General features: G+C 33.3%; 1 long non-coding RNA gene across 1 annotated transcript; it reads left to right on the forward strand.

Moving 5' to 3' along the window:
• The first annotated feature begins 466 nt into the window (after positions 1-466).
• On the forward strand, positions 467-3,517 carry LOC145065596 (uncharacterized). The gene is made up of 3 exons (XR_013688457.1): positions 467-601; positions 2,540-2,602; positions 3,428-3,517. It is a non-coding gene; the product is annotated as an uncharacterized LOC145065596 (long non-coding RNA).
• Positions 3,518-27,730: the final 24,213 nt, after the last annotated feature.

A 27,730-nucleotide genomic window follows, 5' to 3' on the forward strand; every position in this document is an offset into this window, starting at 1 on the left:
ACTTGAATAAGAGTTAGAAAACACAAAAATAATTTTAAGTCTCAAAATTTAATTAACTTTGATATCCAAAGACTTACAAACTCTCAAAAACCCTAAATGCCCTAAAAACTCACCTTTATAGACTTTAACCTTGAAAATTCTATAAAAATAATTATATAGCTTCTAATATTATCTTATAATAATTAAAATTATGAAAATGAATTCAAGGAAAATAAAATTTAAACTATCAACATTTATTCCTAATTAACAAGTTAAATCAATAATTTAATAAAACAAATCATGGCTTAATGCATACTTTATAAAAAAATGGGAAAATTTATAAAAATTGAGGGAAATTTATATAAAATAAACGCAAGAGGTGGGGAGTCTCTCTCCTCATTGAAAATTCGGATCCCTCTCCCCATATCTTTCCTCTTCCCAACACAAAATGATTCTTCTTCTCTCTCACACTCCATCTTCCCTCATTCTCTCTCATTTCTCTCTCACACTTTCACACACATTTTCTCTCTTCCTCTCTCTATACCCACGAAATTTTCCAGAAAATATGTCCAAGAACACACCTCAAACTCAAAATCTTCATCATCTAGTGGTGTTCATTAAGGTAGAACATGATTTCCCTTCATTTTCCTTCAAAGTTTTGTTATTTTTCTTACACTCTTTTTTTTTCTACTCCATTCTATTGTAAAATCATGAAAACTTGCACCTACCCACGGTTTTGATGATGATGGTGGTAGGATTTCAACCAAAAACAACATGCATGTTGTAAATGGTGAAATCCAACGACCTAAACCTAAGTCAAAATCAAGGAAATGCACTTTTCTACATGTTTTGGTGGTAAAACACCACATGCATCCAAAGTTTTCTTTCAAAAACGATTTTTAAACATTTCAAACTCATGAATGGTCTTCAAACAAACATGCATGTGATGATCTTCAAGCTTAGATGCTAGACCATCAAAGTATGTTGTTAAAAGCTTTCAAATATGTTCATGAAGGATTTATTTTCAAATAAATATCTAAAACTTCTTTTCTGACCAAATCCGATTTTTCTCAGATTCCCATTAACAAAATGAGATGTTCAACAACTTTTCAGAAAATAATTCATTTTTCTTGAATTATTATAATTATTGAAATAAAATAGTGCAATAAATCGTATAAAATACTTTCTAAGGACTATAAATCCTAGTTAAATTCTTGGATGACCCCTATGCTAAATAATGACCCCACATTAAATTTCATAGGTTTTTGTTACTTTTTAGTATGGTTTTAAATTTCTTTTTGTTTATCCCCAATAAATCATAAAACCGCTTTAGATACTTTGAAAAGTGTATATAATACTTTTCGCAGCTTATAATCTCTGTGGAATATTTAGAAAAATATTTTTAGAATTTTTCATAATGTATTCCTATTTTTCTCCAATTTTTGTATTTATAATGGACTAAAAACAGGAAAACTAGTTTCACTCATACGAAAATTTTGAAAATTTACCAGAACACCTTTTAGTCAATTAGGAGGCTACATAAATTTTTTTATGATTTTTATATTCTGTATACTATTTTTCTCCTATTTTCTAAGATTAAATACACTTAAATACAAAAAATTGGATTCTAGTAGATAAAAACCACCTTTGGGATTTTTCTTAGATTATTTACACTGTAAATAAACTTTACAAAAATTTTGTTAATTTACTTTAACTGTTTAATAATTATTCTCCAATTAATGATTATTTAAGAGGATAAATCAAAGAAAAATAGAAAGACTAATTGAAAAATATATTTTATATTTTTCACAGTTTCTTCATGTATAATAAAAGTGTTACAAAAATTTTGGGCAATTTTGGAAACTGTTTCCTATTTATTTCAATTTTGATTAGAATAAATGTTTAAAAATCATAAAATTTGGTTAAACAGTTTGAAATAAACTTTTATATTTTCCCAGCTTAATAATTTTTAATAACAGTAATACAAAACGTTTGGGTAATTTTGGAAACTGATTTCTATTTTTCATGAATTTGTATCTATTTAGAGAATTAAATATATGAAAAATGGTTATACATATTCATAATCCATGAAAATTTATCTAGAAGTCTTTTAGTACATTTAGAACCAAAATCTGAAGTTTGGTAATTTTTATTAACTGTTTAGTATTTTTCATGATTTTATGGTTAATCAAGAAACTAAAATCGTGAAAAATAGTTAGACAAATCAAAAATTCAAGAAAATTTATCTTGAGGTCTTTGACTTCAATTAAAACTAAAATGCAAACTTTGGGAAATATTAGAACTAAATTAATTTAGTTTTTGAATATTTAATCATTGGAACACCTCTTAAAATGTTAAATATTAGCATTTCAATAATGGGAAATTTCCACTTAAATTGTTATATAACAATTGATTCATTGAAATTAAATTTTCACAGAAAAATGTTTGTAACTTATCAATATTAAATTTTGACACACTATTGGCATAATTCTATTGTAGTAGTAAGTATACTACTGTTAGATTTCGATTACAGACTCACTAGTGAATACCATTATTGTAGGAATCGATAATGGTACGAGTGGAGCATAGTCAAGGCACCATTTGCATCATCTCAATGCATATTGTGAGTATTCACGCACTCCCCTATTTTCAGTTTTTATGTTTTGGGGTGGAAAAGCATGTCCCGAAAAACTATTATTTGAATGTTGTATTTAAATTGATTTGTATCAAACATGATTGCTATTTTATTGCTATATCTCTCTATGTATGTCTATGCAACACAGAACATGAGAACTTATCATATTAAGGCCCTTCCCTTTTCTCTAACCATTAACTCTTTGAGCCAATGGTCATTGTGGATAGCGCTATTAGGAATTGACAACTCCTCACTCACCCTATTGCTGGAGTGCATGATACCATATTCATCTATGGAACGATAAGCATAGATCTTGATAGGGCTTGAGTCATAGGTTTGGTGGAGAACTCATTGTTTGCTCATACACATACAAACTCGTTACTCATTATAGCAATAAACTTGTTTATTAATTATAGCAATGAACTTTGTTTCTCATTACAACAATGAACTTTATTACTGAAAACTTATATACATGTTTTAGCAATGAAATTGTTTGCTCCTTGTAGCAACAAAATTGATTGCTCATTTTAGCAATGAAACTTGTTTACTCGTTTGAGTAATGAACTTTATTTTCCATGAGAATATGAATGTTGCGTCTTATTTGGGCAACATAATTTATCTCTCATGATGACAAAGAACTCTGAACGTTGTTTTTTTTACAAACTTATTTGCTCATTTTAACAATATACTTTTATTATTAGAAACTTTTATCAAAACTTTGATTTCAATTCATGGAACCAATATTATTTTGTTTATTTGTGAGTACTCACCAACTATTTTTATAGTTAACGCTCGTTTTACATGTTTTTTCAGGAATCATCGAGTAAGTGGCACTTAGGGACACTTCACTGTTAGGAGCATTCGCATGTGTTGTATTCCAATTTTCATTGTAATTTCTTTTAAAAGTTGTTCAAATCCATTGTAAATTTGTAATGATTTTTAATACTATGGTTGGTGTTGTCTTTTAACTTTTGCTATGAAACCCTTTATACTTCCACGCCTCGTGTTTCCGATTTAGCGGGGTGTGACACATGACACATCAAATTTTTTAAAATTAAAATCTGCATTTTCAAACTTATTTTTCAATGTGTCAAGCTCGGCAGTTAGACTGTCAATCTCTACTTGAGCATAATTATATTGTTCACATTTAATACTATATTCTTCCTTAATCGTTTTTAGGTCTTCAGTTTGGGCCTCTAATTTTACTTTTAAAGGTTTTTGGGATTTTCTGATAGTGTATCCTTCATATTTAAGGTCCTCAATTTCCCTAATTAATAAATCATATTGATCACCATGAAGTTTAATTGTATCACTACAGGCTTGAGAACAGGAAGTTTCACTAACCTCTTTTGTGGCAGGTGTGGTGGAGACCATGAAGGAGAATTGCAGTTCCATTATCTTTTCTTCAGCTTCTTCCACCTTTGAATTTTTACTAATCTGTGCCAAGTTTTCTGCTTCATGTCCTGTCAAATTCAGTGTCTGCATTTGATCCTCCCAGCTGAAACTTTGTGGCACCATTTCCAGGTTAGCGGTTTCGTTGTTGACTGCAGCTCCTCTGTTGTTTCCTGTAGGCACCAACGTCCTATCGGAATGGTTCCTGGTATCCGGCTTGGTGCATTTACGAGCAAAATGACATGGCTCATGACAGTTCAAGCATCGGAGCTTGCTCTTGTTGAAACCTACCTTCTTCTCCACATTTATTCCCCAATTGTTCTTCCCTATATGCTGAGTAAACTTCTTTGCCCTAAACGCAACCATAGCTATTTTCCATGTGATGTCCATCTCTTCCACGTCCTCAAGATGAATTTGATCCAATTCTCCAACCATGATGAGAGGGGCCAAATCTCCTACCAGAAGAGAGTTCTAAAAATTCATAAACCCAGCCATTAAATCCATGTTCTCTTCGACTTCTTTAGGAAAGGGAGCAGATGGAGTTAGTATTGTGGATGTGGTTTTAGAATTTGAGTTAGAAGAACTTGATGGTGCCAGGGATTGATGAGGCACAACATGATGAGCAGAGTATGCTTGTTGAACTGAGAAACCATTATTTGATGAGATTCCTAGATTGGAAGTATAGTAAGAACTCACGTGGTTAATTTCACGTTGCTTATCATCCATGTCACATGACTTGATTATGGCCATCACTTCAGCAAGGGTAAGCTTGCTTAGATCTCTATTCTTCTTGATCACTGCCACATTCATGTCCCAACTACGTGGAAGAGAGTTCAATAGCTTCTTGTTAATATCTAAGTGTAGTAGATCGATTCCGGTTGTACTCATCTCAGTAGTGAGGGTAATAAACCTTTGCAGTTGAACTTCTAGAGACTAACCTAGAACATGATTAAACAAGTTGAACCTCTGTCGAAGCAAGTCCTGTCTGCTCTGCCTCATGTCCTCTTTTCCTTCATAAACCTCAATCAAGACTTCCCATAAATCCTTTGCAAACGTGTATTCCCTAAAGCCTTGAGCAATTTCAGGAGATAAGGCCATGATAATAGTAGCTAGAGCTCTGTCATGCTCTTCAAGTTTTTTAAAGTCCTCATCTGTATAGTCCTCTATCTTCTTATCAACCATAGTTTTAGCTTTGTCATCCATAGTTGTAATCCTGAATGGACCTCTGTGAATGATCCTCCATATCTTGGGATCCTTCATTTTAATGTACTTTTAATATCTGAATTTCCATTCAGGAAATCCATCAGCAGACAAAAGTCGAGGAATATGAGTGGCAGTCCCCATAATATAGTCCAACGCTTGATGCATTGAACTGGTGTATTGCGATTCCATTTTGTGACAACCGTCAATTTCCGGTCAAGTCAAAGTCAAATATAGTCAACAAGTCAAACGGTCAACTAAATTAACCCTTCTATATTAGGGTTTACATCAATTTTACTATTATACAACACACTATTCTAATGCAAAGTATCACTTTGAGTCTTCACATGTTCAGAAAATCTAAACCCTAATCAGGGTAAGTGATGGAACTACTCGATAAAACATTCTTTCATACCCTCCAGGGACGTATAGCATTCATAACGAGGTTTAACGGGGTTTGCAAACCTTGCATTTCGAAGCTAAACACTTGCAAAGGTCACAAACAAAGTCTTCCTCAATCTCTCTCGCTCTATCTCTCTTTATCTCAAATCTCTCCCAAATCTCTCTCATAACCTCCCTCAACTTTTTATAATCATTCGGGGCATCCCGACCCTTAACTTAGTCAAAAACCGTGCAAAACGGAAAATTTATTGGTAAAAAATCTCTATAGGACCGAAGCCCTAACAGAACCGAGCCTCTTAGAAGCAAACCCCTAAGAAGCGAAACCCTAAGAGCTGAAGTTAAAGGTCCCTTGCGGACCGAAGCCTCCAAAGACCGAAACCGCCCTGCCGAACCGAACCCACCTTCGGTTCGGATTGCTTCGCCTTCGCCTACTTCGCTTTCGGACCTGCTTCCATGTTCGCCTACAATGATGTTCAGATGAACCCTCCTTTTGGTTCTTCTCACACCTGAACCTACCTTCGGTTCTAAGCACCAAAGACCGAACACTCGCCTCAGACTTCGGAATTTCGCCTTCTTTTCCCGGTTTTCAAGTAGTTTCGCGTTTTAAGCTCGTTTTTCAAGATTTTAACGTGGGATTTTCACCCAAACTCATATTTTGGAATATAAGACCCTAAATATATATAATATAATCATATTTTGAGGGAAATACTTGTCCAAGAATAAAATCTACTGGGTAAGATTTTGAAGTTGAGTGTTGACTTTTCCATAAAGCAAAGACACAAGCTACCTCCCATACCTACTCTATAACCACCCTCAGTCAATTCATCCCTACCTAGTCAATTATTTGTCCTTTCACCCTCTTTCTCCAGCAAATGTCCTTGATCAAAGGTTGAAAATCCTTGTCTCTCCTCTCACTTTATTCAGTATTTCTCAAGAAGAACAAACACACCTCTCTCACTTTCTCTCTCTAAAACTCGAGACTCCAAGGCTATTTTGAGCTTTTCACTCACTTTTGGTAAGTATTCCAATCCTACATTTGAACATCCTTCCCATTTTCTCTCGAATTATGGATCTCTCTTAACAAATATCACCATATTTGCTCTTAGATCTTCAAATCTTCAAGCATCTCCCAAGTGTTCTTGACTTGGAAACCTCTTCTCTTCATCATCCATCCCAAGAAATCTGTAAAGGTGAGTTCATACCCCCACATTTTCATGTTTTCTTCAAGTTTTAGGGGGAAAATACAAGTTAAAACACCAAAAACTTAACTTAAACTCAATCATCAGCTTTCAACAGGAATGTTGAGTCCCATTCACGGACTATTTTGACCTTCTTAAACTTTTTATCTTTCAAAACTGTTTAATATGCAAGTAGTTCAGGTTAATACCTTTAAAATGAATACTTGCACATCTCAATACGAGTTTTCTATATTTTATGGCGATTTTTACAAAACAACCTATCATTTAAGAATCCACTTCGGACTAGTCTGTGAAGTTAGGCATTTTTACACAAGTTAAAGGTCACAAAAACTCATCCATGTCACACGCCTTGATTATGGCCATCACTTCAGCAAGGGTAAGCTTGCTTAGATCTCTAGTCTTTTGGATCACTACCACATTCATGTCCCAACTACGTGGAAGATAGTTCAATAGCTTCTTGTTAATCTCTAAGCATAGTAGATCGATTCCATCTGTACTCATCTCAATAGTGAGGGTAATAAACCTTTGCAGTTGAACTTCCAGAGACTACCCTAGAACATGATTAAACATGTTCAACCTCTGTCAAAGCAAGTCCTGTCTGCTCTGCCTCATGTCCTCTTTTCCTTCATAAACCTCAATCAAGACTTCCCATAAATCCTTTGCAGACGTGTATTCCCTAAAGCCTTGAGAAATTTCAGGAGATAAGGCCATGGTAATAGTAGCTAGAGCTCTGTCATGCTCTTCAAGTTTTTTTAAAGTCATCATCTGTATAGTCCTCTATCTTCTTATCAACCATAGTTTTAGCTTTGTCATCCATAGTTGTAATCCTGACTGGACCTCTGTGAATGCTCCTCCATATCTTGGGATCCTTCATTTTAATGTACTTTTAATATCTGAATTTCCATTCAGGAAATCCATCAGCAGACAAAAGTCGAGGAATATGAGTGGTAGTCCCCATAATAGAGTCCTACTCCTGATGCATTGAAATGGTGTATTGAGATTCCATTTTGTGACAACTGTCAATTTTCGGTCAAGTCAAATATAGTCAACAAGTCAAATGGTCAACTCAATTAATCCTTGTATATAAGGGTTTACATCGTGTTTACTATTATACAACATGCCATTCTAATACAAAGTATCACTTTGAGTCTTCACGTGTTCAGAAAATCTAAACCCTAATCAGGGTAAGTGATGGAACTACTCGATAAAACATTGTTTCATACCCTCCGGGGACGTATAACATTCATAACGAGGTTTAACGGGGTTTGCAAACCTTGCATTTCGAAGCTAAACACTCGCAAAGGTTACAAACAAAGTCTCCATCAATCTCTCTCGCTCTATCTCTCTTTATCTCAAATTTCTCTCAAATCTCTCCAAAATCTCTCTCAAAACCTCCCTCGACTTTTTATAATCATTCGTGGCATCCCGACCCTTAACTTAGTCAAAAACCGCGCAAAACAGGAAATTTGTTGGTAAAACAGCCCTATAGGACCGAAGCCCTAACGGAACCGAGCCTCTTAGAAGCAAAACCCTAAGTGCCAAAGTCAAGGTCCCTTTTGGACCGAAGCCTCCAAAGAGTGAAACCACCCTGCCGAACCGAACCCGAGAACCAAACCCACCTTCGGTTCGGACTGCTTCGCCTGCAATGCTGTTCGGACGAACCCTCCTTTCGGTTCTTCTCACACCCTAACCTACCTTCTGTTCTAATCACCAAAGACCGAACCCTCGCCTCAGACTTTGGAATTTCGCCTTCTTTTCCCGGTTTTCGAGTAGTTTCGCGTTTTAAGCTCGTTTTTCAAGATTTTAACGTGGAATTTTCACCCAAACTCATATTTTGGCATATAAGACCCTAAATATTCATAGTTTAATAATATTTTGAGGGAAATACTTGTCTAAGAATAAAATCTATTGGGTAAGATTTTGAAGTGGAGTGTTGACTTTTCCATAAAGCAAAGACACAAGCTACCTCCCATACCCACTCTATAACCACCCTCAGTCACTATTTATCCCTACCTAGTCAATTATTTTCCCTTTCACCCTCTTTCTCCAGAAAATGTCCTTGATCAAAGGTTGAAAATCCTTATCTCTCCTCTCACTTTACTCACTATTTTTCAAGAAGAACAAACACATTTTCTCTCAAATTATGGATCTCTCTTAACAAATATCACCATATTTGCTCTTAGATCTTCAAATCTTCAAGCATCTCCCAAGTGTTCTTGACTTGGAAACCTCTTCTCTTCATCATCCATCCCAAGAAATCAGTAAAGGTGAGTTTATACCCCCACATTTTCATGTTTTCTTCAAGTTTTAGGGGGAGAATACAAGTTAAAACACCAAAAACTTAACTTCAACTCAATCATCATCTTTCAACAGGAAAGTTGAGTCCCATTCACGGACTGTTTTGACCTTCTTAAACTTTTTATCCTTCAAAACTGTTTATTATGAAAGTAGTTCAGGTTAATACCTTAAAAATGACTACTTGCACATCTCCATACTATTTTTCTATAATTTATGTTGATTTTTACAAAACAACCTATCATTTCAGAATCCACTTCGGACCAGTCTGTGAAGTTGGGCATTTTTACACAAGTTAAAGTCACCAAAAATCATGATAAAAATTATGATGATTTCGACCTATGATGATTTTTCTATAAATTTTCCAATAGCAAGAACATAAAAGTTAAAAACTATAAAATAGTTAACAATCCTATTTACACCTTGTAACTTGCTGAGCAAAGTGTGTAGTATTATTTGAATACATGTTGCTAATAGTACATACTATTTACCATAGTTTAAAGGTATAAATCATATACAAAGGAGTAATACCACTACAAATAATTATAATATATTATAATAAGTATAGTTAAGTCTATTATACACCACAAACAAATATGCTAAACTATAATAGGTATAGTTAGGTTGCATACACAATACAAACATTATGATAAATTATAATAGGTATAGTTTATGTTTCATTTATATTTCGAACTCATTACAAAAGGTTTTCATATAAACGGGGTACAAATACAAAGTACTGGGTTTTCATACAAAAGGGGTACATTACAAAGTATCGGGGTTTTCATACAAAAGGGGTACATTACAAAGTATCGGGTTTTCATATAAACGGGGTACGAATACAAAGTACCGGGTTTATACAAAAGGGGTACATTACAAAGTACCGGGTTTCATATAAACGGGGTACGAATAGAAAGTACCGTGTTTATACAAAAGGGGTACATTACCAAGTATTTGGTTTATACAAAAGGGGTACATTACAAAGTACCGGGTTTTCATATAAAAGGGGTACATTACAAATTACCGGGTTTTCATATAAACGGGGTACGAATACAAAGTATCGGGTTTATACAAAAGGGGTACATTAAAAAGTACCGGGTGTTCATACAAAAGGGTTACATTACAAAGTACCGGGTTTTCATATAAAAAGGGTACGAATACAAAGTACCTGGTTTACACAAAATGGCTTTTATGATATTAAAACTTCGTTTCATCAGGAGTTGTTAGTTTTCAGCTATAATTGCTAAGTGTACATGTTAGAGTTATATATGAATTTAGTCGCAATCAACTTAGAATTGGTGGGTCCGCCTTACTTCCTGTTCCTTGTTTGGTTGTGGACCTAGGGTAGACCCATTATATTCGACGGTTTATTTAACTTAAAATTTTATATAACTTATATACACTGGGTGATTATAGAAGGAATTCTACGGGTCTTTCTAGGTTACATTATTGCGTAACATAGGAGCTTTCATTTCACATTTTATAAAGAAAATTTTAGATTTTCTGGAATCATACTCTATCGCTTTTACAAGGAAAATGGATTCTTTCTCAAATAAAACTCTTACGAACTCACCAACTTAATTGTTGACACTTTTCAAAACTACTTGTGTTCTCAGGAAATCAATGAAACGGGAAATTACAAGATTTTGAGGATGGAACGTTAAATCGTCAAACATTTCACTTTGTCATCATAGTGTAATTGATATTGAAACATGTAAACTCATACTATGGTATAACTTTTTCAATTATATTTATGATGGTTGTATTTACTCTGAGCAATATTATACTCATTGTTGTGATACTATACATGAAGTCCTCCACCCCCGGATGTTTCTGCCATCCTTGATTTGGGGGTGTGACGGATTGGTATCAAATCATTGTTTATAGTGAACTAAGTATATCGAACCATATAAGATATACAAACTATAAATACAATGGTACAAAAACACTCTGACCAAGAGTTATACTTTTTGAAATATATCAAGTATTTTACTAAAGTATACATGCATGCATACATACTAAGGTCAGTATCATACTAGAACAGAACAAAAGTGGTGATTGTTGAACGGCACAAGTAGGCTTGGGGATGTATTGTCAGGTCTGGGAATGATATAGCCTGATCAACTATGTCTATCCCAGAAGTGATTAGCATATGTCCAGGAATGGTTGTGGTGTTGCAACAAGTCTGAAAACTTACCAACTCTATCTACAAAGAAACATTGAGAACATAAGACAAACATTAAAATACTATAGGAGTATTTAGTGATATTATACCCAACTTATGTGAAAACTAAAGACCCCTATTAGTAGGTTTGTAATGACTGAGTGGATACGCTAATGTTATATATAATTAAAGATATTAAAGACTCAGAATTTATGGCTATTGCTCTACTTCCTGTTCATTGTTTGGTTGTGGACTTAGAGTATAGTCATTTATTCGAAGGTCTATTTTATCTCAGATTATGTATAACTGGTATGCACTATGTGATTATAGAAATGACTAATGAGGATCACTCCCTATAAGTAATTGTAGGATTAGACGTCTATTAATTATCTCTTCTACCCCTATTCTCGCACGAACAACATGTCGGGAGCTTAACTACCAGGAGACCCTATTCTTCCTAACCAGGAAAATGGTAGTTGGATCAGAGAGAATTTCGAAGAGGATCCTGAAGAAATAATAGAGGAAGACCCTGACGAGACTTCCATGGTCCGACACCTCGATGAGCCGTAGATTTACAAAGATGGAGTTCGGAACAAGGTCAACACCCTCCCTATGGCATGGATTAGGCTTCTACAACCTCAATAGGGGAGGATTAGTAGACAGGTCTCTCCTTGTCACAGTACGCCGCATCACTCACTAGAGGGTACAATCACGAGCATCGGTCAGCCGAATCATAGAGGTAGGCGCTACCACCAAGATCACCGCAATTCGCCATCGTCACCTGGATGGAGGCCATGAACAGATCAGAAACCACATCAAAGCCTTCAGAGGGAAGTGACCGTAACTCAAGCCGAGATTAGAGAGTATCGGGATGCAGAACATCAAATGACAAAAGCCAGGGCAGAGGTTAGGGCAATGCAGACTTTAATGTCTTCATTCTATGGCCTACGAAACATCACCCGCCGCGAGTAATGTGTATACTACTGACATATCGATACAGACTCAAACTGTTGGCGTGCGTTTAAACACTGCTCCGTCATATACATAAACTCGACCCTTCAAATTTAGGGACTACACTATTTAAAGGGGTCGTGTTGCTTCCTAATTATTTTTCCTTACATTAACGAAATGTAGACCTAATATAAGGTCAAACTTTCCTGAACTCTATGTACTAGATTATATCAATGAAATTGGTATGCATTTTATTTCATTGAGAGTGTACCACATATTTCATAACCTAGTATTACAAACGATTTGCTTATAGTAACTCTAAGATTACTTAATATATACCTCAAGGTTATGTGTAATTAAGAGATGATCGACTTAGAAATGGTGAGTCCGCCTTGGGTCTTGTTCCTTGTTTGGTTGTGGACTTAGGACAGACTCATTAAGTTCAACGACCTATTAAACCTTAATTACACACAACTGGTATACATCGGGTGATCTTAGGAGTGGATCAGGCATGAAACAAATCACAAAATTACATTCGAGTCACTACTACTAAATTCATAAGTTTATCTATATGGACTTTCATTATGAATTGTTTACAAAATATATTTAAGTCGGGAAATAATACAGAAAAATCTAGTTCAATAACATCGATCAAAACGGAACACACTGACCAGGAACACAGGATGCACTATCACGCTAGCAGATATCTCTTACGAATACAACTTAATACAAGTGTCATCGAGAAAATCCGATGTCGTCATTCAATATGGATTGGTTTGGGTCATTACCTTATCAATTGCATATGTTACATGAAGACCCTCCACCTAACTAGTTGAATATCGAAACCCTCATCCCTCTTAAACACAAACTTGACATAGACCTCCGGGTCACCCCTCGTTGCGAAACCCCGAAACACTCACTAGAGGAGTATTATACCTTCCGAAACCTTTCCAACGTATTCCCAAAAGACCCTTCGGGAATGTCGCGCAAGCAACAGATAGGTTCAAGCACAGAGGCTTGGGATGAATGTGGTTAACCTATCGCTACTAATTGTATACACAAGAGCGGCATATAATTAAGATTTGATGGACGTTGGATGAGTGTTCACGCCCTATTTCCTGTTCCTTGTCTGGTTGTGGGCTCGGGGCAGGGACACCCATCCAGCTGTCTTACAAATCTTAATTATATACGACCTGTATGCACGAGGAAATGACAGATGGACCCGGTATACCACGCACTCCGAGACAGAGCTTCCCAGGACTACAAACAAACATTCTACCATTCGAAAGAACCTAGTTATGCAAACCAAACTCATACACTCCCTACCGATCTAATCAAATGAGAAACACTAAAGCAGGCCCTATGCAGCGCTTCGAGGAGAAGTTATTACTTATGAATTAAGAAAGCTAAAGACATACGGGGTCGGCTAGGTCACGCATGACCTTGAACGAGGAGCAGTAGTATTCGCCCTAGAGATCTGGAGGCACTATCTCTATGACACGAAATGTACCATCTTCACCGATCATAAGAACCTAGAAGGCAAGAGTGGCATGGCATGTTATTCCATGAACCAGATCTAGACGTCGAGGTTGGTGGATTCTGAGACGTTGTCACAAACGAAGCACACGAAAGCATGCTAATCCATTCATCCAGGCTCAGACAAGATGTATCTATACCTCAAGAAGTAACATCGGTGGCCAAATAGGAAATTTAACATCGCTACACATGTGGGAAAGTATCGGACTTGTGCCAAGGTCAAGGTAGAACAATAGAAGCCTTCGAGTTTCCTACAACAACCAACGATAACCGAAAGGAAGTGGGAGCGGATAGCCATGAACATCACAATCAAGTTACCCAATTCAATGGGTAGACCCGGTAGCATACAAACTTCGATTACCACAAGAACTCAAAAATGTACACCCTACATTCCATGTGTCAAACTAAAGAAGTGATTGTTCGAAGATAGTCTCCACTTCATGGAAAAACTGATAGAAATCATGGATCCAAAAATCAAAAGAATGAAATCAAAGTCGCATCCCTATTGTGAAGGTCCATTGGAACGTAAAACGAGGATCCAAGTTCACCTGGGAACGCGAAGACTAGATGAGGTTTGGAGCACTTGGAAGGGATATGGATCATGTCGAAGGAACGGATCGTGTACAAGGGGGTTTGGAGCACCTGGAAGGAGTTTAGAGCACTTGGAAGAGGTTTGGAGCACTTGGAAGGGATATGGAGCAACAAAGTGTCCTTGTTGCACCACTTGATGAAGAGATGGGTTAAGAGGGATGCTCTTGCACCAACTTGTTCTCCTCTTGTGCCATCTTGTTCTCCTCTTGCGCCATCTTGTTTTCTTGTTAAGCCATGCATGGCCTTGTTGAGCCATGCATGTGCTTGTAGCTCATGGTGATGATGTTGCTCCAAGATTGATGTTGTGTTCCATACTTGATGCTTTTGTTCCATTTAGATCCTTGTTACGCCAACTAGGGTTGTTGTTGCACAATGAAGAAGCTATTGCGTCATCATAGACCATCTTGGTACATGATGCGCCATATTGATTCCTTTGTTGTGCCATGTTGATCCACGTATGCCTAGAAGATTATCATGCTCAAGAATGTTCCAGAAGATGTTTCATGGCGGATTGTGATTGGTTGACACCGTTCATGGGCCTATTGGCCAATGGGCTTGGCCCACTATAGTTTTAGGTCTGATCCTTCAAGTATAAATATGGATGCATGCTAGGTCATTTTGTATCTTGAATTCTAGAGTGATAGGCGAATCTCTGTGTAATTGTACTTGTAACCTCTGTGTTGAGAGCTCTGAAATAAAAAAAATACTACCCTCCTGCTCGTGGACGTAGGTCACCTTGACCGAACCACGTAAATATTGTGTCTTGTGTACTTTTGGTTTTGCTATTTATCCGCTTTACTTCCTAACAGGATCCTATACGTGCAATAAAGGGATTTAACAACCCTAACCCACATCAAATCTGGAGAGTGGAAGAACGCCAACGCCAACGAAAAAGCTTACTTATGTTGAAAGAAAACAATTTTCTCACTCGCAAAACTGCAACTCGTCTGGAGGCAATAACTATATCCCATCTGGCCAAACACATGTGTCTCTCGTCTAAATCCGTACCCCATAAATTTTTTTCTCTCAAAGCCTCGAATGTATTAAGAACCATGACGAGGGTAAGGAACATAGACATCAAATAACTATCTAAGGAACCTATGACTGACATGATCAAAGTCATACGACCACCAAAAGAAAGACAGTTAGCCTTCCACACAACGAATCTGCTCTAGAAACGATCAATAATCGAAGACCAAGCGTTCACCCGAGACATATTCTGACCCACAGGAACACCCAAATGGATAAAAGGAAGAGAGTCTGAAGCACAACCAATGCACACAACTACTAAACCAACCTGAGAAGCTGAAACTCTAACAGCAAACAATTTGCTCTTAAATGAATTAATTTAAAGAACCGAAGCCATAAAAAATAATGCGAGATGTGGACAATGCACATAACATTCTCAGGATCCCAAGGAGAAACACCCACAACATCATCTGCATAAAGAAGATGCTAGATCTATATACCATTAATAGAAATCCCCATATAGACATTAGCCATCTGCACCCTAACCAAGGCTACATGAAGCCTCTCCATATCCCAGATAAATAAGAACGGAGAGAGCATATCCCCTGCCTCACACATCTATATATCTAGAATTCACAAGTAAAGGAACTATTAACCAAAATAGAAGCTTTAGTCGAATTCAAGAGCTCCATAATCCACCAACACCACTTGGAACCAAAACCCATAATCTGCATAATCTCCTGAAGATACTCCCATGAAAGAGAATGATATGATTTTTCAAAATCCACCTTAAAAATTATAAGTGGATTCTTTGAAGCCTTACTCCAAGCGATAACCTCATTAATAAGAAAAGGCTCGTCCAATATATGTCTTCCTTTAATAAAATCAGAATGCTTTATATTCACCACGATGCCAATAACCTCTACCAACCTATTAGCTAAAAGTTTTCCAATAATATTGTACTAGAAACCAATTAGCCTAATAGGTCTCAAGTCTGTAAAAGTCTTTGGGTCTCTGACTTTCAGGATAAATGTAAAAAAGAAGCATTGCAACCTTTTGGAATAGATAAATTAGTATTAAAATGCGTAACAAACTCCACAACATCATATGTGATGAGATCCCAATAGCGATTGAGAAAACCAAATGAAAAACAATCTGGACCAGGCGCCTTAGACTAACCACAATCACACACATCCCATTTAATCACATCTGGATAAAAAGGGGCCTGAAGGAACTGCACCTCAAACTCCAATAGAGTAAAAAAAAAATGAGACTGATCGGTCAAAGGACAGGACCCCCTCTATTTCGAAAAAATATTATGGTAATAATCTCAAAACTCTTCCTTAACTCAATCTAGATCATCAACCCAAATGTCATCCCGCAACACTCCTTGAATAGCGACCTGAGGCCTTTTACGGTTAAGGGTATTGTGAAAAAATCCTGAATTCTCATCACCCTCAATACCCCACTGAATCTTCGCCTTTTGAGATAACTCCACTTGGCGAAGAAGATCTAAATCTATCAACTCCTTCAAAATCGTAACCAGCTGATCATGCAGAGTAGTCGTACATGCATCTTCCATAAGACACATATCAATACACTAAAGCAAATCCTGTAAATATTTTCTTTTGGACCGCACCCGTTCCCGAATCCTATTATTCCATGCTCTCATATTCGAATTGAGCAATTGTAGTTTATTCTTAAATTTGATCCATACATGATCATACACCACCCCCATGGGTATTTGCGACCAATATTCTCGAATAACCCCATCAAAACCATCCATGTCAAACCACAAATGGAATAAACAAAATGGTAAGGGGCCATAATCAGCTATTTGGTCCAAAAGAAGAATAGGATTGTGATATGGGAGTCTCTTCTCAAGGACCAAACCCATGAGATGAGGAAAGGAATCAAAAACACCATTCAAGACCAAAAATGTATCCAACTTACTAAACTTAGAATCCCATTTATTATTACTCCAAGTAAATCTTGGACAACCCAATGGAATATCAACCAAACCAGCTAAGTCAATAACCTGGTTGAAACTCCTAGCTAAAGCCAGATGAAGCTGGGAACCCATTTTCTCCGACTCATCCCGAACTTCATTAAAATCACCCATCATAACACATTCCCCCGCAAAGACCCAATCATCTACAAAATATGGGCTCGAAGTTATTTCTTATAGTCTACCCCTTGGGGGGAATTGACTAAAATAAACAACACATGTAACCCAAACATCACTCATACCACCTCAACCGCTACAAAATAATCTGATATGATCACCCTTTTCTGGACAACATGATTTGGATCCCAAATAAAAAGGATCCCGCCAGACGCGCCGCGAGAAGGATAAAAGCATGAGAAAAAGAAATGTTTCCCCAAAACACCAAGTTAGAACCAAATCTATACCTTCCATCTTTGTTTCTTGAATAGCCAAAAAAATCACCTTATGCTTTTTAGATAAGGCTCTAATCCACCTCTGTTTGGCAATACAACTCGTCCCTTGAATGTTGATGGAAAATCAATTCATGGAATGAATAACCTTTCCTCGTTCCCTTCAACAAATTCTTTCACACAATCATAACATCCATCCATATTGTAACCAAAGATTTCCCCATATCAAATGAGTTTTGAACTTCATTAAAAATCAAGTAGTTATTAAAAGACATTTTGGAAGAACCTTCATTGGCACAAAAATTAGAAAACCCTGGGATGAGAAAAGTTATCTTTCGAGATATCTACCCCTGACATCCAGTCAAAAACACCCAAAAATCCTACTATAACAACCCAACATCTAATCTTCACAGTAGGTATACCCGTGTCGGAAGCAATATAAAAAAATTAGGCAATTTTGATGGACTGAACAGCTGAGGCAACAACAATAGGAGAGGCTGTCGCCAAAATAACTTCTATTACTGGAACAAAAGTTGCCACCAAAACAACGATTGTCATCATATATGCATCAGACTCGAGGGTTGTTGGAACAGTTGCAACGGAAGGATCTGTGAAATTGACAATAACACCAACAAAATGGGAAGAATATGTGGATTCAACTACAACCGTAATAGTGGATCAAATTCTTTGGAAATTTTGTGTGTGTCCATTCTATTTATACCCCTCCATTTCATCATTTGCTTCATTAGATTTAACACCTGAAAACCCACCTCTAAAATCACCTATAACATTGTTTTTAGCCTCATCATTCTTCATATTTTCCATGGTTTCATAAATACCAAATGGATCAAAGGAGATATCTTCCTTATCATGCAAAGAGTGAAGACTACCCTCATCTTCAAAATGACCATGATCATTTTCATATTCAAAAATGGAATTCAGGGTATCACAAGTAAAAGTAAGAATCCAACCAAACACTTCTTTAATTCTAACCAAGAACACTTCATTATCTACATGAGTTTTAATCACATCCAAAATAATCCTATGAAAAGATAACAAAACACGGTTCTTGTACACATCTTCTCCTAAGTTGTCATCAAGATGCACAACGGAACCCTATTTATCTAATATTTTTCTAAATGCATCTTTAGTCCAAGCACGTAAAGTTAACCCTTCCACTAAACCCAAACAAGTATTTCCAACGGCACGAAATTTCTATCCCATGCACGTTTCTCCACAATCCAATGGTTTGTAACATCACTAACCAAGAAGTTCTTGCAAACTTCTTTATTCTTGAATTCAAACATTTCCCATAACTCACCCACATATCGAATCTCGAAATTGTCAAAAGCCTCATCGAAACATAATGTATGTATATTAGGTAAAGTGAGGAAGTCTCTAGCTTTAACTAGGCATGCACGCTTCAAAACAATTTAATCTAATGATTAAGACAAAACCTAAATTTTGATGACAAATTAATTTTTTTAATTACTTTTTTATAATTATAATTATTGTTTAAAAAAATTGCTTTAAAAATACCTCAGAGGAACAACAACTAAAAATGACATTAAATTAAAATTTATTTTGCTATCTATTAAAAAAATCATTGTTCATATTTAAAGTAATTATAATAATATAAATTAAAAAGTTAATCAAATAAGTTATTTTTAAATTAACTAATTATAATAATAGTTTAAAGTGACACAAAACTAAATGTTATATTTAGTTTTATTCACGTACAATCCGTAGGAAAAATCATTATGATGATATGGTTCTATACATGCATATCATAATTATTTAACATAATCAATTGTTAAAAACAACACTAAATTGAACACTATATTAAAAAAATATATATATTTGCAACTCATAAGTTGAGATTATACGATTTTTATTGATGTCGATCATAAATACATGTTGTTCATATTTTTAATAATATATATATATATATATATATATATATATATATATATATATATATATATATATATATATATATATATATATATATATATATATATATATATATATAAAGGAAGTGATTCATGTAGTTCAAAATAAATCTATATTTATTTGAAACTTCACGGTCTTTTCAACTTATGCTACTTAACTAGTAATTAAATGATTTTTTATTTTGAACTGTATTTATTATTTGAAACTTCACAGTCTCTTCAATTTATGCTACTTATAATTAGTAATTAAATGATTTGTTTAACAAAGCAAATCATACGGCTATTTGTGGTTTGAGCTGTTTATAGTGCATTAAAAATAAAGCAGAATGTGTAAATAGATAAGCCTATCTAAATTATTTTCTCTTTTTCAATTTATATATTTATAAAAAATAATATTCTTTTGGTTGTTCACACTTTTTGACCTTATCTTTTTGTTATAGTTTTCTAGAATATATGGAAATTGATAAGACCATCAAGTTATTTATTTATTTATTTATTTCATAAATATAAATAAAAACACATATAACATGTTGCTAAATTTTTCCATACGTCAAAATTTGACTTTTTAACATTAAAACCTATAATTTTTTTTCTTCAAAAACCTATAATTTCTTTACTCCTTAAAACCATATATAAAAAACAATTAAGTTTTGGATAAATATAATTTTTTTTTTTTATCATTTTTATAAAATTCTTTTGTAATTTATGATTTGCTTTGTTAAAAATTTATTCATCATAAATGTATACAAAAACGTATGTTGATATAACTAATAATTATTTTATATATGAAAATAGACATTTTAGATTTTAATGTGTCAAAAAGAAAAAAAAACATCAAAATATTTTCTATAAAAATCAATTAAATCACGACTAGAATAATGATCAAATTTTAGACATTTGTTGTTGAAGTTTGTTAATTAATAATTTTTAAACGACCAATTGGCTATTATATCACCCTCTAATATGATAACAATTCAATATAAGGTCATTTGTTATACTCACTACTAACCATTAAAGTGGTGGGTGTCGTATTATCATCATACTCTCTACCACTAATTATGGGATAGTTACCACTAAACATACAACTCCACCTTATTTTTTTATATAAATTTAATTAAAAAAAATACATTAAAAACATATAAGTTTTTTTTTTTAATTCTATTTTTTCTTTAGATTACAATACCACATTACATTAAAAAAATTACATTAATTAAAAAATAAGAAATAAAATAACAATAAAAATAAAAAAACCTAAAAATAAACTTAAACTACCCCCTATTCCTATGTCGGGCTCGAACGGACTTTTTCATCATGAGAAAAAGCTCCAAATTTTCGTCTTCGAGGTCTTCCGTTTTTATTTTCAAGATTTCCATATCAGTTTTTTTTGAAGCGTCGATTGTGCCTCTTAAAATGACATTTACGCTTTAATCATTTTTTCCACTTGATTCATTATCTCGGCCTTGTTCTCTTGAACTTGCACATATCGATCAAATTTGACTCCAAAATGATTCATAACATCAGACGTCAAAGCCACTTTTTTGCTTTATTTCTTCCAACGGGCCGACGAAGAGGTTGTTCGTTTTCAAGATCGAGCGGATCATCGTTGATGTTGATGTTTGTTCGCTCGTCCGATTGTTGGGAAGTTACATCCGAGTTTCTTGAACGCCTTGAAACGGAAGAGGCTTGTGAAGTTCCTTCCATTTGTTATTTCTATTTTTGAGCGTCTTTCAATTTTAGCCACGGTTCACATACGGAAAAGATTTGCAGGTTGACGTTGTTTTTTCAAATTGATCCAAGGCCGCCTTGAAGACATCAAAATTATTTGACCCGCTTTTGGGTATGTCTCGGAGGTTGTTGTAAATTCCTCCAAATTTGGTGTATTTTAGTCGAATATTGCGCCACTTCGAGCTAATGTATTGGGATTTCGACTTTCATTTCCTGTTAACACATAAAACACGCTTCGAACTTTCTTCCAAAAATAAATTGATGGTTTGATTATCTTCTTCAATTGGGTCTTGGGAAGCCGAAACGCATGCCTTCGCTAGCTTTTATTCTTCATCTTTTGTCCACGGTACCATTTCTTGGGTAGTGGGGCGGGCCGGTTTTTTTTTCCTTTTTTCTTATTTGTTTCAGGTGATCGTGGTGAAGGTTGTGTTTCCGAAACAAAATTCAACGAATGAGATGGTTATGATTGTAAAGGTTGTGTTAGTGATTGTTGTGGATGCGAAGGTGGTGGTTGTGATGACTGAGGATGAAATTGTTGTTGGAATTTTTTGGGATTGTTGAAATTTGTGGAATTGTTGTTGAAAGGCCGTGAAAGGTTGGAATTGTTGTTGGAAAAGTGGTGTGTGTTGGATAAGGAAACCAGTTTGTAGCAAATACATAAAACCACCTTGAGGTGATTCCATGGTCGGAAATCGGCGAGGGGTTGTATCTAACGCAAAATCGTTATAGGGTTTGCAGTTGATAACGTTTTTTTTTTTTTTTTGGGGGGGGGGGGGGGTATTTTGATTGAGATCCATGGATTTTGGTTGAAAAAAAGATTGTGCGTAATTGTGTAATAGAGAAAGAAAAGAATGATGTGAAAAATGAGGTTATATGGTTAGGTATTTATAGGTAAAATTGTATTAATTTTTTTTTTTCAAAATGCAGTCGTTGGAACTACTAGTCAATCGGTCAAAAAAAGGGAAGACCCTCATTGCGCGTTGTTACTCGTCGTCCGCACAACGAATCACCACGAAAATGATGAATCATGACCGACTAAGGTGGTGTGCACGACCGTTGTTCGTGGCCAGGTAGACCACGACCGGGTTCATGATCCATATACCGGACAGTCTAACATAATAAAAAGTATCTATTAGTTTTGTATTCATCTTAAGTTAGAATTTTTTTAACTAAATATTTTAGTAAGGAATATGATTATAATACACAATATAAAAATCCTTAAATATCAAATAAAAATTGAAACCTACAAATGATTATGACTGTCAAAATTATACCACGAACAACCAACCAACATGCTACCAACCGAACCAAGAAAGTTGGTAGCCAACATGTTTGATTAGTAATACCGTACCAATTGAACAATCTCGGTACGGTAATGGTACAAAAGTTTGAATACCATGGTAATACCGTAACAACCAATTCATATTATATATATAAACGAAATCGTAAGTTTCAATTGTTAATTGTGTTTAGTGTTTATATTTTTAAGAACGTTATATAAGTTATTTGGTCGCATTAATCAATAGTGTTTACCACGTTAAATCACAAAATTAAAACATTACTTTAGCGTTACTTTCAATAGAATTCTTTTTTAAATTAAGAACTATGTAACAAATTTCTTTAATAAATGTCTAAATTATCCGATGTATTTGTTTATTTTAAAATCTTACAATGGATTATTAAAAGAAGTAGGTATATATCATTACCAATTTATACCAACCAATCTTGTTGGTAGCCAAATATATTGGTACCAAGTATACTTCGTACGGTACCGTTAGCAAATTTTTTATACTAATTATAATTGGTACAGTACACGGTTTAAAGAAAAACGAATTGGTACCGTACCAATTTCACCCTACAAATGATTGTTATTCAAATCCAACAAATTAGAATGATTGAGTTTGATGAATTAAATCAAATATTGCAAACATAAACATTCATAGAAAATATTCATAAATCTAGGAAACCAAGTAAAAAAATATATAACTTTATAATCTTTATCTTTTATACTTTATGTCGTTCAAGATAAATTCATATTTTTAACCTTATTCGTTAGAAACTATTCTAATTATACTGACTTTTCAACTTATCTATTAAATAATACAACCCAAAAGGTTCGTAATTAATAATAGTTAAATAGTGAATTAAATATAATGTTAAACTTTGTGTCGGCTAATCTTGTTGTCTTTTAACTTATTTATATTTCAATATATGATAAATGAGATCATTCAAATATTATGATTCAAGCAAAATAATTATATTTTTACCACAAGAAATTGATATCTAATTCAATAACTTCCCCAAATTAATGTAAACATTTAAGATTTGGTATTCTTTTTCTTATTTATGTTTAATAAAAAACGGGATATATATATATATATATATATATATATATATATATATATATATATATATATATATATATATATATATATATATAGGGTTAGGTTCATGTGAGACAAGACAATTTTGTGAGACAGGAGGACAAGATCTGAACCATTCATCTATTGTTATCAAGAACGGAGATCAAATAACTTGGAGGCGGTGGTGTTTTTGTAAATAGATGGAACTTTGGGATTAACTCTTAGACATAGAGGGGTAATATTGTAACTTTTTAATTAACATTCTGCAATCACGATTCAAACAGAAATGCTTCTCATTCTTCTCCACACCAAAAACCTCTCATTCATGTAAAATCCTATCTCAACTCGTTCCATATTTCTACGCGATTGCATAGATATTTCTTTCATTCTAAACCCTAGAAAACATATTCATCATGCTCAATTTTCATCTCTTTCTACTTTGGCATCTTGTTTCCAATTTTCATTTGTTTCAGATTTCATCACGAAAAACCACTAGAACAATCACAAAAATGGCTCATTCTACACAAGCAAAATCCGATTAAACACCCAGTCAATCTCCACTTCGCATTTTGCTACTTATCAAAAGGTGTAATTAGATGCAATAATCTAGAAAAACCCATCAATAAAACCCTAGCTTCTTGTTCGATATGAAGGCATCAAAAACCCTAAAAATCACAATAGTCAAAGAGATTTCAAGCTCCAGTACAACAATTTGAAGGTTTTTTTCTTCTAATCGAGCATCAATCATGGCTCACTCTACTAAAATCGCCTCAAATTTTGGCTCTCATTTGTGTGTGATTTGCTAAAAGTAGCTGATTCTCAATTAAAGGCTTTGAATCTAAGTTTTCAAACATAAAACTTCCCCTGATGACTTAAAAGATCTAGAACCTGAGGAAATTACATCTATTACAGGTATTTTAGGTTTCAATAATTGATAAATCATTTTTTATTTTGGGTAATGTCTTAATAATATTTGATTTGCTTATTTGGTGAATTATAGATTTAATTTTAACAGTTGATTTGGTGATTAATGACATGATCTAATACTAAATTAGCATAATATGGGTTGATATGTTAGTATCCTATGTATGTTTATATGATTTTGATTTGTATATGATTTTGATTTATATAAATCTGTGGATTATAAGTTTAATTTCTTGATTTGGTATTCAATCGAATCTCTTGTATGTTGAAAGCTTTAGAATGTTACTAATATTTGACGTTTGTAGTTAATGTAAGGTAGTTTGTTTCATATTCATCACAACAAAACACTAAAATGGTCATAAAAAAGGCTCATTTACACAATCAGATTATGATTATATACATCATCAGTCTCCACTTTGCAAACCATGAACTTGATTAAACCACTAAAGTCTACATATTCTAGAATGTTTTATATGATCTTCTAATTATCCTATGACGTATAATGTATTTTTTAGTATAATTTTTGATATATTTTTGAATTGCAATGTATGTTTTAGTTGAATACTCTGTATATTTTGGATTGATATTTATTTTATATACTATTTTTTGTTACCGTGCGATATTTTAACTATTTTAATTATTATAATGTATGTTCTAGTAGAAATTTCTATTTATTCTCAAATGTTATTACATGATATTCTTGTTATTCTATGAATTGAAATGTGTATTTTAATATAAAATTCTATATATTATGCTTGTTATTATGTGTTATTGTGAAAATTCAAAACATTAGAAAACAAAATCATCAAGCTCGATTTTCATCTATTTCTGAATCAACATGATTTTCGTGATTATAATTTGTGTAAGATTCTATCACAATAAAACACTAAAAGGTCACAGAAATACCTCATTCTATAGATTCATATTAGTATTATACACCTGATCATTCTCCACATCACAAAATAGGTATCGATTTTGTCCATATTTCATCTATAACTTGGTAATAAAATTATTCTAATTTATGTAGTTAGAGTTTATGATATAGTTATTGTGATGTATAAATCAACAACAATTCAAGAAGTTTTATTATCCATGCTCTTTAATTATCCTTGATTTTGATTCTAGTTATTCAAAGATTATGACTTATGAAACATTTTTTTTGTGAAATAGTGTAATGTAGCTAGGTTTTGCAATGAATTTATAATATCATATAAAAAAAATTTCTAGATTTTTTAAGATGTTACAGGTGTTTAAACTAAAATTAAATCTCATATTTTAATGTTATTTTGCTTATTAGTGGAATATTCTATAAAACGTTTAATAAACTGATGTTTCAAGAGTTGATATTCTAGGTATTCTGATATGATTTCATATGTTAGTTCGCAACTTTATTTTATTATATGATGTAGTGTTTTATAACATTTAAGTCTAACTGTTTATGATTTCTTTAGAGTTTATTATATAGATTTATTGTATGCATGTTTAGCTATGAATTTTAGAATTTTCTAAGATGTTACATGTATTTGAACTATAATATAATCTTAGATGTTATTGTTATTTTGTTGATTAGTTGGATATTTAAGAAAAGTTTAACAAATTGTTGTTTCATAAGTTGATATTATAGCTATTCTAATATGATTTCATATGTTACTTCATAACTTTAATTCAATACAAATGATTTGAGGATAAAAGATTCAAAGAAAGTTCTCAAACAAAGTAAAATTATGATTCCAGTGAAGACCTTATATTAGTTATTTCCTATGTTATGTTAATTAATTGTCTTCTAGTATAAATTTAGTAAAAATGTTTTTTCAATTTTGATATTCTATGTATTCTTATTAGTATAATCTAAATTGAAATGTTATTGCATTATTTAATTGGACGATGCAATACAAAAAGAGTGATATAAGTTTTTCTATCTAAATATTCTAGTTTTGTCTAAACTACTTGATATGAACATTTTGGCAAAGTAATGTGTAATATTCTGAGAGCATTTGATATACTATGAAGTTATGTGAAATATTGTAAATTTACGTGTCATATTCTAGTTTCAGACATTTTGATTTTGTTAGAAACAACTTGTTTTCAACCTTTTTGTTAAGTAATACATAATATATTATTTTAGACATTGTGATTTTGTTGGAACCAACTTGTTTTGAACATTTTTGTTATGTAAAGTGTAATATATGATTTTAGACATTATAATTTTGTTGGAAACAACATGTTTTGAACATTTTTTAATTTCTTGTTTGTATCCTAGTTTTATTGTTTTAACAAAAGCATGGTTTTTTTTTGATGCAGATGAAATGACGAAATTACCAAATTAAGGGAAAATGAGTTTTTTATCCTAAAGGAAAGAATGTACAACAAGGTTTATCATCGAAAATATATCAAGACAAAAAATGTGTAGTTCATGGCACCTCGTCTGATAGTTCGTCAACTGATCGATGACACACCAACAAAATATGAAACAAGTATATATGACAATATAGTTGTAATTTTAGAATATAACATGTATAATGTTGATATTCAATTTGTGTTATGTATTTTAAAGAATAATATATCTAATGTTATAGTTTATTTAATGTAATGTTAGTAATATCTTTCATATATCACATGAGTTTAAAACTAAAGTTTGTGTGTATAATATTTTGTTAAAGTAATATTATGTGTTTTATGTTATAATAAGTATATGTATAATAGTCTAATACAATAATATTATATGTTGTATGTTTTCATAAGTGCATATTTATAATATTCTAATAACATAATGTTCAAGGTTTTCAATTGAAAAAGTTGATTTATTATTTGAAAATAATGTGTATAAGTAGAATATTCTACTAGAATAAATGTTATATGTTATTTGTTTCCCAAAATTTATTTGTAAAATACTCTAAAAGAATAATGTTGTAGGATATTTTAAGTTATATGTAGACTATCCTGTCAGAATAATACCTAATCAGATTTAGACTTGTATAATACTCATTGATATGTTATTATTCTGGTTATTTTAATTGCTCAATATTTAATATTGTGTTAAGATTTAATATTTTGAA

The sequence above is a fragment of the Lactuca serriola genome, chromosome 8 (assembly GCF_051521515.1).
Source record: "Lactuca serriola cultivar US96UC23 chromosome 8, Lser_US96UC23_V15, whole genome shotgun sequence".
Taxonomy (NCBI): domain Eukaryota; kingdom Viridiplantae; phylum Streptophyta; class Magnoliopsida; order Asterales; family Asteraceae; genus Lactuca; species Lactuca serriola.